At 49.5% G+C, this 14873-nt stretch overlaps 1 pseudogene; it reads right to left on the bottom strand.

The window, feature by feature from the left end:
• Positions 1-1227: 1227 nt before the first annotated feature.
• Positions 1228-4504, bottom strand: LOC135274624 (uncharacterized; annotated as a pseudogene).
• Between the last annotated feature and the right edge of the window lie 10369 nt (positions 4505-14873).

The raw sequence follows: 14873 nt of genomic DNA, 5'->3' as shown, positions 1-14873 counted from the left end.
CGTTTAGTTTTCTTTCAAGAAACCACTTTAGAGTAAAACATCCAGGGCTTCCCTGCCCTGAACATGTCCAGCCTGCCAGGGCAGCACACAGCCTCCTAAGTCCCCTTCACATAGCTGTGAGGGTGAGAGCTCCTCCTGCAGGATGACCTCATCGCCAGCTCTCCACACCCTCACTCCCTCTTCCCTCCCCCTCCCTCCTCCTCCTCCTCCTCCTCCTGCTTCTCCTCTATGATCCCTCCTCCTCCACCATCCCTCCTCCTCTGCCCTCTTTCTCCCTATGCCTATTGATCCCACATAGACTCTTTCTGGGCACATGGGTGAAAGGCTTTGGTGCATTGCAGCATTTTCTCCCAGTGGCTGTGTGAGAGATGCATTTTCTAAGCCAAGGAGAATTTTCTCAAGAGAGTGCGTACTCATGCCATGTATTATTGCTTTGGGCCATATAGGATGGTCTTCCTTCACACTAAAGCGGGTGTCCTGTTTTGGTACTTACAAGAGTCTACTCCAGGCAGCCAGTCCGTGCAGACCGAGGAGGAGCAGAAGTGATGCCTGTTGGAATTGCAGGTGGCATTCTGGCCTTCTCCCCATCCTGAAGCGTTTTCTTCGAGGAAGGCTCTTAGAACATTAGACAGTCCGCTGAGGTTGTTGGCCCAGCTCCATACACCCAGTAGAACAGCGGAACAGTTCATGCTTTATGCTGCCAAGCTGCTGGATTTCAAAGGAAACAGATCCTAGCCCACTCCTCCACCCCTGCTTCCACGCGCCACACGTCACCCCTCTGCTTTTCTCCGACCCACCCCTGGCCTTGTAAGACTGACCGTTAAGCTACGTCCAGGATGCCTGTGGCCTGTGGCTTGGTTCTGCCCTTTAGGATTCAGCAAGTTAATGGCTCCCCTGCTGCAGAAGTTAGACTGACTTGATGCCTCTTGGTGTATCAAAAAGGTATTCATCTGGAACGTACTGAATGTTCTGAAAGACCCGCTCTTCACTCCGGTTCTCCCTAGGGTGTTTCTGGCAGGGCATCTTTAAAAGGCATCTACCTGTGTTGACGCTATACTTGTCACCACCTGGAATGTAGTTATTGGTGGGCAGGCTGATCATACTCCAGATTCCCCAGAGGCCGCTTCTGTAGCCCGGCAGTGCATCTGTGCCTCTCTTCATGGTTTATGCTTGAAAAATAGATAACGCTTTTAGATGGCTCACTGCCGGGACGGGGCCCCGCACATCTCAGGCACCGTGTAAGGGAGTGCCCTGAGATGGTGGGGGGTGAGTGGGCAGGGCTTGGCCCAGCCACCCCAGGGACCTGCTGGTGGTCTGGCGGCAGGGGGTCTGCAGGTCGGCCACGTGGGACGGCGTCCTGGGCAGAGTCAGAAAGGTCAGAATTAAACAGAACAGTTAACTCACCCATAGGACGGCTTATTTTGAGGCAGAGTTTTAGATTTTGGAGGGGGCAGCCAGATGAGATGGGGACCTCGAGAAGGTGGGCCTTTGGAGCGTGTAAGATACTGTTACAGGGTCCAGAAGTCATGTCCACACAGGGGCCTTGACTCTTCCCACAGCTTTTGCAGATCGTACATTGCATATGACTGGTCATGTGACCTCAGAGAAGTCAGACACATTTAATCCAGAAATAGTTTGGTGTGAGGGAGGGCTCGCAGGTCTGTGCATAGCATTTGCTTTCCTGGTTAGAGGTTGGGACGCAGAAGCAGTTTCAGTATTTTTTTTTAACATTAATGATCATTGAAGAGTATTTATGTAAACATATAATGTGTAACGGGTGGGGGATCTGATCAGGGTGATGTACGGGGTGAATTCTCTTGCCGTGTTGCAAATGTGTAAAATAAAGATTACCTGGCAGAACCGTGTGTGTGAGATCCGGGGAGTCGCCGGCTCCTGGTGCTTTTCTCTCCTCCACATCCCTCTCATCATTTTTTTCTTTGTGGTTTTTGTTCATTAAATTAGTTAACTGCCTCCCACCAGCTCCTGCTGACAATAGTGGCACCTACTAGAGAAGTCCCAGGCATCTCAGCAGATCTGTGGCAGCCCCGGTGAAGACCCAGATGACTGAAAAACGTCTGTAGGTTACCGATGTCCGGCTCATGCTGGAGGCAGGCGATGCCTCATGAACCGGTGTCAGGGCACTGCTGCCATTTGACGGGAGGTGACAGTAGGGGCCCGGGGCAGAGCCCGCTCTGTGACAGGCAGATGTGAACTTCCTCCTGGCATCATTATCAGTAGCTCTCAGTTACCCTACGTTTTGAGCAGAGAAATCCAGGATTTTAGACTCAAAGCATTTTTAGAAGTCATTCAGTCCCAAAGCCCGTATTTTACTAAGAATGTTTTAAATTGAGGCATATTTTACCTACAGTAGAATCCATCCTTTTTTTTTGGAGACAGAGTTTCGCTCTTGTTGCCCAAGCTGGAGTGTAATGGCGTGATCTCAGCTCACAACCACCTCCACCTCCAGGGTTCAAGCGATTCTGCTGCCTCAGCCTCCCACGTAGCTGGGATCACAGGCGTGCGCTATACCATGCCCCGCTAATTTTGTATTTTTAGTAGAGATGGGGTTTCTCCATGTTGGTCAGGCTGGTCTCGAACTCCTGATCTCAGGTGATCCACCTGCCTACAGCCTCCCAAAGTGCTGGGATTACAGGCATGAGCCACCGCACCCAGCCAGAATCCATCCTTTTTAAATGTGCAGTTTGTTGCATTTTGACAAATGGATGTAACAGTCCTGAGGCCTCCACCACAGTCGAGATCCAACATCCAACCCCGTTACCCCATGCAACCCCATTTTGCCCCTTCCCAGTCCAAAGTGCCCCCTTTCTGAAGGTACCACAGCCCCGGCTCTGATTCTACCATAGTGCTGTTTGCCTTGTCTAGAACTTCATGTGAATGAAACCGTGCCGGGTGCCCTCTTTTTTGTGTGGAGCTGCTTTCACGCAGCATACTGATGTGTGATTCATCCCTCCAAAGCCCTGCCTTCAAAACTACAAAAATTGGGGCCTAAAGGGAGTTCTGCCACTGCCCACCCAAATCTTTCCCCCTTTTCCCCCAGCTGGTGTCAGAGCTGAGACAAGAACCCAGGCCTGCTGACTCCAGCCTTGTTGGGATAATAAGGATGAAGTCAAGGGCTTGGCCCAGTGCCCCTCACAGGAAGGCCTCAGAAAAATGGATCTGTTGGTTACTGCTGTTGTGCTTATAAAAATGTGAGCATGGGCCAGGTGCAGTGGCTCGTGCCTGTAATCCCAGGACTTTGGGAGGCTGAGGTGAGCAGATCACCTGAGGTCAGAAGTTCGAGACCAGCCTAAGCAATATGGCAAAACCCTGTCTCTACTAAAAACTACAAAAATTAGCTGGGCATGGTAGCACGTACCTGTAGTCCCAGCTGCTCGGGGGCTGAGGCAGGAGAATCGCTTGAACCCTGGAGGCGGAGGTTGCAGTGAGATGAGATCCCACCACTGCAGTGCAGCCTGGGTGACGAGAGCGAGACTCCATCTCAGAGGGAAAAAAAAGTGAGCATGAACCTCAGTTGACCAGATCATAGAATTTCAGAATGAAAAGGAGACAGAATCCTGGGCCAGGTGTGGTGGCTCATGCCTGTAATCTCAGCACTTTGGGAGGCCGAGGCAGGCGGATCACAAGAGTTTGAGATGGGTCTGGCCAACATGATGAAACCCCATCTCTACTAAAGATAAAAAATACTAGCCGGGCATGGTGGTGGACACCTGTAATCCCAGCTACTCAGGAGGCTGAGGCAGGAGAATTGCTCGAACCCGGGAGGCAGAGGTTGCAGTGAGCCGAGATTGTGTCATTGTACTCCAGCCTGGGCGACAGGGTGAGACTCTGTCTCAAAAAAAAAAAAAAAAAAAAAAAAAAAAAAAGAGAATCCACGTCCATGGCCGAGGTTTCCCAGCTAGTACTGGTCATGCCCCACCCACAGCTCTTGTCCCTGACTTTCTGGAGGCCTTGCCTGTGCCACAAAGAATGAGCAGGAGCATGGGGTGTCCTGAGAGTGCGAAACCCAGGATTCAGAATCCAGGATGAGAGACGCCAAGGCAACTCAGGAAGGGGACAGCTGAGAAAACAGGAAGGACCTTGCCGATCATCTAATTCCATGGTCCTCAAACTTAGCGAGCACCCAAGTCCCTGGTAGAGTTCCTGGGGGGCCTGAGAATCGGCATTGCTAACACGCTCCCAGCTGGTGCTGACGTGGCTGATCTGGACCACACTAAGAACAGATCCAACCCAGTTCTCTTCCTGAGTCTTGGGCCAGTCTCCGGCTGGCTACAGGGACAGGGGCCCACCTTGCACACAGCTCCTATGGGACAGAAGTGAGCGGCTCTGTCCTGCCAGGGGGGGCACTGCAGTGGGGACCAGGTGAGAGACTGCAGGCAGGTGCTGGCAGAGGCCTGGCTGTCCTGCTGCTCCCCTGAACCGTCCCACGTGGGGCCCCCTTGCTGTTCCAGGTCTCTCTGGCTGCTTCTTCCCCCACCACTAGCATAGAGCTTTCCCAGTTAGAAATGCAGCAGCTGACTGAGGATGAGCTTGAGAAGCCTCGGCGCCCGTGGGTTTGGCATCAGAAAAGCCCATGCCTGCGAGTCTGACCCGAGCTTCAACAGCTGAGCCTTGCACCCTTCTTGGATCAGTATCGTCAGAGGAAGAGCCCCCAGCACAAAGCAAGTGCTCAGCAAATGAGAGCCCTTCAGTGCCTGTGGCGGGCTGGACTTCCGCAAGACCACCTCAGAGGGTGATGGGTCATTTCAAGGTCATTTCAGAACATTCCCTCTGCCTTCTCTGTTTGCCGAGCTTTCCATCGCTAGGGCCCGGACTGCATAGACACCAGCCAGCCAGGAGCTCCAGTGTGAGGCTGAGGAGACAGACCATCCTGCCCTGCTGGCCCCAAAGACACGGGTTGTACCAAGCCCGTGTATTGACTTACTCTGAGTATAAGCACTCACAAGCACTTACTCTGTACAGCATTGTAGTGGCCTGGGCATCGCAGGTGCTTAGTAAATACCGACTGGACACCTGAACCTACACCAGCGCCCCGGGAGGAGCAGTTCTGTCCCAGGCAGTCCGGAAGCCAGTGTGGCGATTGGCAGGCATTGTCAGGGGAGCCAGCTGCCTCCCAGGCTGGCCGCCTTCGTCAGCTGCGGCATCTGATTTCTTCCCGTTGTAAAGGAGGCTTGTCACATCACTGGTCATCTCTGGCTGGTCCACTCTGATTGGCAGCTGTCATTGCTGGAAAAACATAATTGTCAACAACTCTAGTCTGGTGGGCAAACTCTTTTGAAGTCAGAGAAATAACTAACAGGTCCTGATCATCGAGAGGCCGGGGGACTTTTTGCTTGTTCTGATAGGCAGCGCAGGCTAAGTCCAGAGCAGATATTGGCTCCAATGTGTGTTTCTGAGAACAGCCCACTGTTCCCGGGCCCCAGGACCCTGGGCAGATCCTCCCTGCCCCTACCTGGGCTCCTTAATTATCACAGCTGCTGTTGGGTAGCCTGCCCTTCACCAGGAACGTCAGGTCGGCAGAGTGGTAGCTGTAGACTCCCTTAGGCTAAGTAACAAGGAGGCCAGGTAAGTGGTTCCCCTAAAGAGAGAAAGCACGGACTTGCTGGAGGCTGGCATTGGCTTTGCCCTCCTATAGGCCACTTGCATGGTAGGACGTTTCTGAGAATCCATCCTGAGCCCCTTGGCACCGGCCCACCCACCCCCACAAAGGGAAGCACAGTCAGCAGCTGGGAACTGGATGTTGGGGGGTTGTTGTGACCCACTTGGGAGCTGCACCCTAAATGGCTCCTTCCCAGTTTGCCAAAGGAACGCTGACCTTTGCAAAAATGAGGAAGCTGCTCATTAACACACATCTGCAGGAATCAAGCTTGCGCCCTGCATCAGCCATTCGTGCGTGTCCTTAGACATCACTGCGTCTCTGTCATTCAGAGCCCTGGTTCCCGTTGACCCCCGCTGCCTCAGGCTGAACATCGTTTAGCACACACCAGCATGGGCAGGGCCTCAGATGAAACGAGTAAGCCTGGCTGTGCCACGTGGGAGAACAGTACTGGGGCAGGGAGCAAGCCACGGGGTGAAGCCACGGGGCGCAGCGGAACGGCGGCACCGCACCTCCTCCCTTCCCGCTCACGCCCGAGCTAGCGGCTTCCTCCACTTCTTCCCTCCACCTTTGCGGCGGTCTCACTGTCTCTCAGTCCCCTCACTCTGCGTCTTCGCCCTTTCCACGCCACCTGGCCCCTTCCATCAATCAAGCTTGTTCAAGTTTTTCCATTAACAAAAACAAGCTCGACAGCTGCAGCTCCCACCCGCTTCAGAGCTCTCTCGGGTTTGCCGATTCATCTTCCAGCCGTCCCCGGCGCGGTGTGGTCGGGTTTCCACCCTGCCACAGTCGGGCTAGAGTTACTCAAAACCTCTGGGAGCCTGGCTATTGTATTCCTTGACTTCAGCAGCTTGTGACACGGGGGACATTCTTCCCCTCTTGCGACGCCCGCCACCACCCCTCATACTCTCCAGCAACCAAATTCAACTTCCTGTGGTTTTCCAGGCTCGCGTCCACCCTTCAGTGCCAGGTCCTGGGCTCTGTCCCAGGTCTGACCCTGCCCAGTCTCTCCCACTGTCTGGCTTTCTGACACCCAGGAGTTTATCGCAGCCTAACGCTGTCCTGAGATCCTCATGGCTCATTCTGCTGCCTCTTGGGCTGGGGGTTTTGTTTGTTTGTTTGTTTGTTTGAGACAGAGTCTCACTTTGTCACCCAGGCTGAAGTGCAGTGGCGCAATCTTGGCTCATTGCAACCTCCCCCTCCTGGGTTCAAGCGATTCTTCTGCCTCAGCCTCCAAGGTAGCTGGGATTACAGGTGCCTGCCACCATGCCTGGCTAATTTTCTTGTATTTTTAGTAAAGATGGGGTTTCACCATGTTGGGCGGGATGGTCTCGATCCACCCTCCTTGGCCTCCCAAAGTGTTGGGATTACAGGCGTGAGCCACCACACCTGGCCTAATTTTTGGTATTTTTGGAGATGGGGTTTCACCGTGTTGGCCAGGCTGGGCTCAGACTCTGACCTCAAGTGATCCTCCTGCCTGGGGGTGCTGGGATTACAGGCATGCGCCACTGCGCCCTCCTGGGCTGTTTTAAAGGCACATCAAAAGCCATACTTTCAAAACGAAATGACCATGCCCCTCCCTGATCCTGGTTAAAAACAACAAAACAAAACAAAAACACACCTGGCCCTTATCCTGGATGCTTCCCTCTCCCCACCTCCACCCCGTCGTGTGGTTGAAGTCCACCCGCTTCTGTTCCCACTGCTACTGCCCAGGCCAGCCACCCTCATCTAGATGACAGCACCAGCCACCTGCCAGCTGGCAGCCAGGCCTCTAGTCTGGCCCTGCCTCCAGCCTATTTGCCATGTGCAATACTTTTCAAAAATGCTTGTTCCTCTGTGTTAAGTACAGAGATTGCAGAAGTGAGCCAGGAGGGTACAAGGTCAAGATGAAAAACAATTGTATTTCTATACATTTGCAATAAACAGTTTAAAGAAAATAACTTCATTTACAATAGCATCAAAAAAATGAAATACTTAGTAATAAATGTAACAACTACAAGACTTATACTCTGAAAACTGTAACACATTGAAAGAAATTAAAGAAAACCTAAACGGAAAGACATCTCATACTCGTGGATTGGAAGACAGTGTTGTTAAGATGACAGTACTCCCCGAATTGATCTACAAATTCAGTGTAATTTCTATCAAAATCCCAGATGGGTTCTTTGCGCAGAATCACAAGCTGAAGTTCATATGCAAAGACAAGGGATCAAGACACTTCCCAGTTTTTGTTTTGCCATTTTTTTTTTTTTTTTTTTTTTTTGATGGAGTCTTGCTCCGTTACCCAGGCTGGAGTGCAGTGGCACAATCTCGGCTCACTACAACCTCTGCCTCCCAGGTTCAAGCAATTCTCCTGCCTCAGCTGCCTGAGTAGCTGGGACTACAGGAGCCTGCCACCACAACTGACTAATTTTTATATTTTTAGTAGAGACAGGGTTTCACCATGTTGGTCAGGCTAGTCTCAAACTCCTGACCTCAGGTTATCTGCCCGCCTTGGCCTCCCAAAGTGCTGGGATTACAGGTGTGAGCCACCACCCCAGGCCACTTCTCAGTTTAAAACTTACTACAAAGCTGCAGTAATCAAGAGAGTGTCGTACTGGCAGAAGTATAGATGTGTAGATCAATAAAACAGAACTGAGAGTCTGAAAGAGCCGCCCAGGATGGAGTGCGGTGGCCATTCACAGGCACGATCATAGCTCATTGCAACCTCTCACTCCTGGGTTCAAGCCAGCCTCCTGCTTCCTGAGTAGCCAGGACTACACGCTCATGCCACCACACACAGCTTATTATTATTTTTTTTAATTTTTGGTGAGGCTTGCCCAGGCTGATCTCAAACTTCTGGCCTGAAATGTTTCTCTCTCTTTTTTTTTTTTTTTTTTTTTTTTGTTGTTGTTTTTGAGATGGAGTCCTGCTCTGTTGCCCGGGCTGGAGTGCAGTGGCATGATCTTGGCTCACTACAACCTCTGCCTCCTGGGTTCAAGCGATTCTCCTGCCTCAGCCTCTCAAGTAGCTGGGATTACAGGTGTGTACCACCATGCCTAATTTTTGTATTTTCAGTAGACATGGGGTCTCACCATGCCGTCCAGGCTGGTCTCAAACTCCTGACCTCAAGTGATCTACCTGCCTCGGCCTCCCAAAGTGCTGGGATTATAGGCGTGAGCCACTGTGCCCAGTCTGTTTTGTTTTTAATCATGGTCATCCGAAGTGGCATTGCATTATGGTTATGATCTGCATTTTCCTAATGATCAGTGGTGTTGAGTATCTTTTCCAGTGTTTACTGGCCATTTGTATCTCCTCTCTGGAGAAATGTCTACTTAAGTCCTTTGCCCATTTTTGTTTTAATTGGGGTAAAATATACAAAACATAAAATTTACCATCTTTTTCTTTTTAAAGAAAAAGGAAGAAAGAAAGAGAAAAAAAAGAAGAAAAAAGAATGAAGAAGAAGAAGAGAAAGAGGGAGAGAGAACGGGAATATTGCTTTATTGCCCAGGCTAGAATGCAGTCTAAAAATGGGAATTGAAAACCTCTTTTATGCCAATAATTGTGCTTAACAGTGGAGACAGGAAGGAATAAGGGAAGAAAATAACAAACAAGCAGCCAACCAATATTTCATTTAAACCTATGAAATGCTATGCAATTACTGGGGAGTGATTTACTTCCAATTATGTAGTCACTTTTGGAATAGGTGTGATATGGTACTGATAAGAATGTGTGTTTTGTGTATTTGAAGTGGAGAGTTCTATAAATGTTTATTAAGTTTACTTGTTCCGGGTCTGAATTCAAGTCCTGGATGTCCTTGTTAATTTTCTATCTCGTTAATTAGTCTAATATTGATAATGTGATGTTACAGTCTCCCACTATTACTGTGTGGGAGGCTAAGTCTCTTTATAAGTCATTAAGAACTTGTCTTATGTATCCGGGTGCTCCTGTATTGGGTGCGTGTATATTTAGGATCGTTAGCTCTTCTTGTTGCATTGATCCTTTTACCATTATATAATGTCCTTCTTTGCCTCTTTTGATCTTTATTGCTTTAAAGTCTATTTTATCAGAGGTGAGAGTTGCAACTCCTGCTTTTTATTTATTTATTAATGTTTGCTGTCTGTTTGGTTGGTAAATCTTCCTCTGTCCCTTTGAGTCTTTGTGTATCGTTGCATGTGAGATGGGTCTGGATACAGCGTACCGATGGGTTTTGGCTTTTTATCCAGTTAATAATATATACGAGTTTAATACTGCCATTTGATGCTAGCTGGATATATTTTTGGAAAGGCTGATACTGGTTGTTCGTTTATATGTGTAGTGCTTCTTTCAGAAGCTTCTGCAAAGCAGGCCCGGTGATGGTAAAATCTCTAAGTACTTGCTTGTTTGCAAAAGATTTTATTTTTCCTTCACTTTTGAAGCTCAGTTTGGCTGGATATGAAATCCTGGGTTGAAAGTTCTTTTCTTTAAGGATGTTGAATATTGGCCCCCACTCTTTTCTGGCTTGTAGGGTTTCTGCTGAGAGATCTGCTGTAAGTCTGATAGGCTTCCCTTTGTGGGTAACCTGACCTTTCTCTCTATCTGCTCTTAGTATTTTCTCCTTCATTTCAACCCTAGTGAATCTGACGATTATGTGCCTTGGAGTTGGTCTTCTTGAGGAATATCTTTGTGGTGTTCTCTGTATTACCTGGAGTTGAATATTGTCCTGTCTTACTAGGTTGGGAAAGTTTTCCTGAATAATATCCTGAAGAGTATTTTCCAACTTGGATTCATTCTCTTCGTCACATTCAGGTACACCTATCAAACGTAGATTAGGTCGTTTCACATAGTCCCGTATTTCTTGGATACTTTGCTCATTCTTTTTTATCCTTTTTTCTCTAATCTTGACTTCTCGTTTTATTTCGTTAAGTTGGTCTTCAAACTCTGATATCCTTTTTTCTGCTTGATCAATTCGACTGTTAAAACTTGTGCATTCTTCGCGAAGTTCTCGTGTTGTGTTTTTCAGCTCCATTAATTCACTTATATTCCTCTCCAAATTGTCTATTCTCATTAGCATTTCGTCAAACCTTTTTTCAAAGTTCTTAGTTTCTTTGCATCGGGTTAGAACAAGTTCTTTTAATTCACAGAAGTTTCTTATCATCCACCTTCTGAAGCCTACTTCTGTTAATGGAACGCACTCATTCTCCATCAGGGCTTGTTCCGTTGCTGATGAGGAACTGTGATCACCTGTAGAGGGAGAGGCATTCTGATTTTGGGTATTCTCAGCCTTTTTATGCTGGTTTCTTCCCATCATTGTAAATTTATCCGCCTGTCGTCTTTGTGATTTCCGACTTTCAAATTAAGTTTCTGAGTGGACGTTGAACTTGTTGATTCCCAGTGCCGAAATCTGAGCAATCCACTGCGCCAGCCAAAACAGCGGTGTTAAGATTGATGGTGCTTTTCTGCCCGGGAATCGGCCAAAAGGGGACCCAGTCCCACTCACTCTGCACCAAGAACTGCCGCCCTGAGGCGCCAGCAAAACCGCCGCACTGGCCACAAGAGTCGCGCTAGCGCCCCGTGGGGCTCCTCCGCTGGGAATCTCCTGGTCCACGAGCAACAAAAATTCGTCTGAAAGTGTGGTGTCCTCTCGTTCTCTGCACTTTCACTAGGAGCTACGATCCTGAGCTGCTAGTGGTCAGCCATCTTGGATCTCTCTCCTTTTTTTTTTTTTTTGAGATGGAGTCTTTCTCTGTCACCAGGCTGTAGTGCAGTGGCTCGATCTTGGCTCACTGCAACCTCCGACTCCCTGGTTCAAGCAATCCTCCTGCCTCAGCCTCCTGAGTAGCTGGGATTACAGGCGCCTGCCACCATGCCCAGCTAATTTTTGAATTTTTAGTAGAGTTTTCACCATGTTGGCCAGAATGGTCTCAATCTCCTGACCTCATGATCCACCCACTCTGGCCTCCCAGTGTTGGGATTACAGGCGTGAGCCACCGTGCCTGGCCAAAATGTACCGTCTTTTACATGTACAGTCCAGTCACGTTAAGGACTTTCATTTATCTTGCAAGAATGAGTACTCCGTACCTCTTCCACGACTCTCCATTTCTTCCTGCTCCTTACCCCTCCCATTGCCAACCACCGTTCTGCTGTCTTTGTGAATCTGACTTCTCTAGAGACTTCGTGTAACTGGAATCATACAGTGTTTGTTTATCTTTCTGACTGACTTATTTCTCTTAGCATGATGTCCTCCAGGTTCTTTTTGCCTGTTTCAATTTTTTGGGTTTTTTTTTTTGCTTTTGGCATCCAATGACATCCAATAAATAATTGCCAAATTCAATATCAGAAGATTTCCTCTATGTTTTATTATAAGAGTTTTCATTTTTAGCTTTTCTATTAGAGCTTTGGTCTATTTTATTTTATTTTATTTTATTTTTGAGACGCAGTTTCACTGTTGTTGCCCAGGCTGGAGTGCAATGGTGAGATCTCAGCTTGCTGCAACCTCCGCCTCCCGGGTTCAAATGATTCTTCTGCCTCAACCTCCTGAGTAGCTGGGATTACAGACATGTGCCACCATGCCCAACTAATTTTTTGTATTTTTAGTAGAGACAGCGTTTCTCCATGTTGGTCAGGCTGGTCTCGAACTCCCGACTTCAGGTGATCTGCCCACCTCGGCCTCCCAAAGTGCTGGGATTACAGGCATGAGCTGTGGCGCCCAGCCCTTTCTTCCCTATTCTAGACTGGACCTCAGATTCTTCAGGCTTGTGGTTTAGGTGGGACTGACCCCCTACTCCTAGCTCTAAGCTTGGGCCTTAATTGGCTGAAGCTTATCAACACACCCCTTCTCTCCCCTCCTTGCCTCTTGTGTTGATTGGTTCAAGAATAGACAAACGACCCCCTTCAGGCCAATCTGGGCCAATGAGACCCAGTTCCTAAGACTTGATTGGCAGGGTCAGGGGTGGGGAAGAAGTGGGTCATTTTTAGTAAGAAATGAACATCGAGTAGAAGCCCTAAGCTGCTGCCTTCAGCCAAGTGGAGTGCCTTCCTGGGAACAGCTCTACTACCAAGGAAGCAGGACCAGACACAGAGAGAGGAAAACCAGATTCTCTCATAGCCTGTGAGCCCTGGATCCAGCTTTGCCTGAAGGCATTGTTGCTGGACTTAAGTTTCATGAGTCAAGAAGTTCTGGGCCAGGTGTGGTGGCTCACGCCTGTAATCCCAGCACTTTGGGAGGCCAAGGTGGGCAGATCATGAGGTCAGGAGTTTGAGACCAGCCTGACCAACGTGGTGAAACTCCATCTCTAGTAAAAATTCAAAAATTAGTTGGGCATGGTGACACATGCCTGTAATCCCAGCTACTCAGGAGGCTGAGGCAGAAGAATCACTTGAACCTGGAAGACGGAGGTTGCAGTGAGCCGAGATTGTGCCATTCCACTCCAGCCTGGGCAACGAGCAAAACTCCATCTTAAAAAAAAAAGTTCCCTTTTTGCTTTAGCCCGTTTGGGTCAGGTTTTCTGTTGCTGTAAAGTGCTTTTGCAGATAATTGTTACTGGAAAAGGGTCCAGATCCAGACCCCTAGAGAGGGTTCTTGGATCTTGCACAAGGAAGAATTTGAGCTTAGTCTGTAAAGTGAAGTTCATTAAGAAGGTAAAGGAATAAAGAATGGCTACTCCGTAGATGGCATAGCCTCAAAGGCTGCTGCTTGCCCATATTTATGGTTATTCCTCTACGATATGCCAAACAAGGGGTGGATTATTCGTGCTTCCCCTTTCTAGACTGTATAGGGTATCTTCCTGATGTTGCCATGGCATTTGTCAACTCTCACCGCGCCGGTGGGAGCGTAGCAGTGAGGAGGTCACTCTCATCGCCGTCCTGGTTTTGTTGGGTTTGGGTTGGCTTCTTTACTGCAACCTGTCTTATCAGCAAGGTCTTTGTGACCTGTATCTTGTGCCCACCTCCTATGTCACCCTGTGACTCAGAATGCCTTAATCATCTGGGAATGCCACCCAGCAGGTCTCAGCCTTACTTTACCTAGCCCCTGTCCAAGACGGAGTTGCTCTGGTTCAAACGCCCAGACAGAGGAACACACAAGGCATCAGGGAGCCTGAGGGGCCTTCACAGTCTCCCTGGAGCATCTGGGAAGGCTCCCCAGATAATGTTGGGGCAGAATTCTGAAAGAGGAGTGGGGGTAATTAGGGAAGGAAGGGCAGCGCTGTCACAGGGAGAATGATTGAGACAGAGCGTCCCTCCTGAGACTCTGGAGGAATTCATTTATCAGTAGTGGCCTAAGAGTGCCCTGTGGGTCAGGCCTTCACTAATGCCAGGTTAGAGGATGAGCTGATCTGGGGGCAGTGCCAATTCAGCCCCTCTCATGCTCTCGGTGTCGCCTTGGAGTCAGGGCCCAAGCGTGAGAAGGGGCTGAGTTGGCACTGCCCCCAGTTAAGTTCATCCTCCCAACTTCTTTTTTCTGAGATAGTCTTGCTCTGTCACCCAGGCTGTAGTGCAGTGGCATGATCTTGGCTCACTGCCACCTCCGCTTCCTGGGTTCAAGGTTCAAGCAATTCTGCCTCAGCCTCCTGAGTAGCTGGGATTACAGACATGTGCCACCATGCCCAGCTAATTTTTGTACTTTTAGTGGAGACGGGGTTTCACCTGTTAGCCAGACTGGTCTCAAACTCCTGACCTCAGGTGATCCGCCTGCCTCGGCTTCCCAAAGTACTGGGATTATAAATGTGAGCCACCCAACCCAGCCCCTCCCGTCTTGTTCTAAGGTGAGGTTCGGGGGATCAGCCAGGAGCCCTGGCTAGGAAGCAGAGGTGTGCTGTCTCCTGGGCCAAGTCCTTTCCAGCCACCGAGCTGGGCTTTGGCTGGAAGCAAACCTTCTGGGCCTGAGCCCGAGATAAGGCTGATTTTGTTGTTTTTGAGAAAAAGCTCCTTTGCCTCATCTAGAGTTCCCATTCTAGAGGGCTCCTTCGCCCTCCCTGCTTTTCGGTGAGTTTACCTATGTCTGCTGCCTTTCTGCTGTCTAGGCCTCGTAAAATCTATCAGCGGGTGGCCGGATTGGTTTTTAATCACGTTTTACCTCTGTGGAATGAGTCTCTCTGGACCCTTCGGAACCGCTCTGAGCATCGGGCATCCAGAGCGTCTTGCACTGGGCGATTCAGACAGAATTATGAACAACGCTGGATTTACTCCTCCGGAGGGGCCTGCTGGGAGCCTTGTCCATGCAGCAAAGCAGGGGAGCGTCTGTCTGAGGCCACTCAGGAGGCAAAGGGCCCGACTGCTGCAGGGTCTTTCCAGCTCAGGG

This window comes from Aotus nancymaae, unplaced genomic scaffold (genome assembly GCF_030222135.1).
Source record: "Aotus nancymaae isolate 86718 unplaced genomic scaffold, 86718_ANA_hifiasm-v0.15.2.pri h1tg000003l, whole genome shotgun sequence".
NCBI classification, from domain to species: domain Eukaryota; kingdom Metazoa; phylum Chordata; class Mammalia; order Primates; family Aotidae; genus Aotus; species Aotus nancymaae.
The sequence above is the reverse complement of the archived record's forward strand: the minus strand, read 5'-3'. Positions and strand labels throughout refer to the sequence as shown.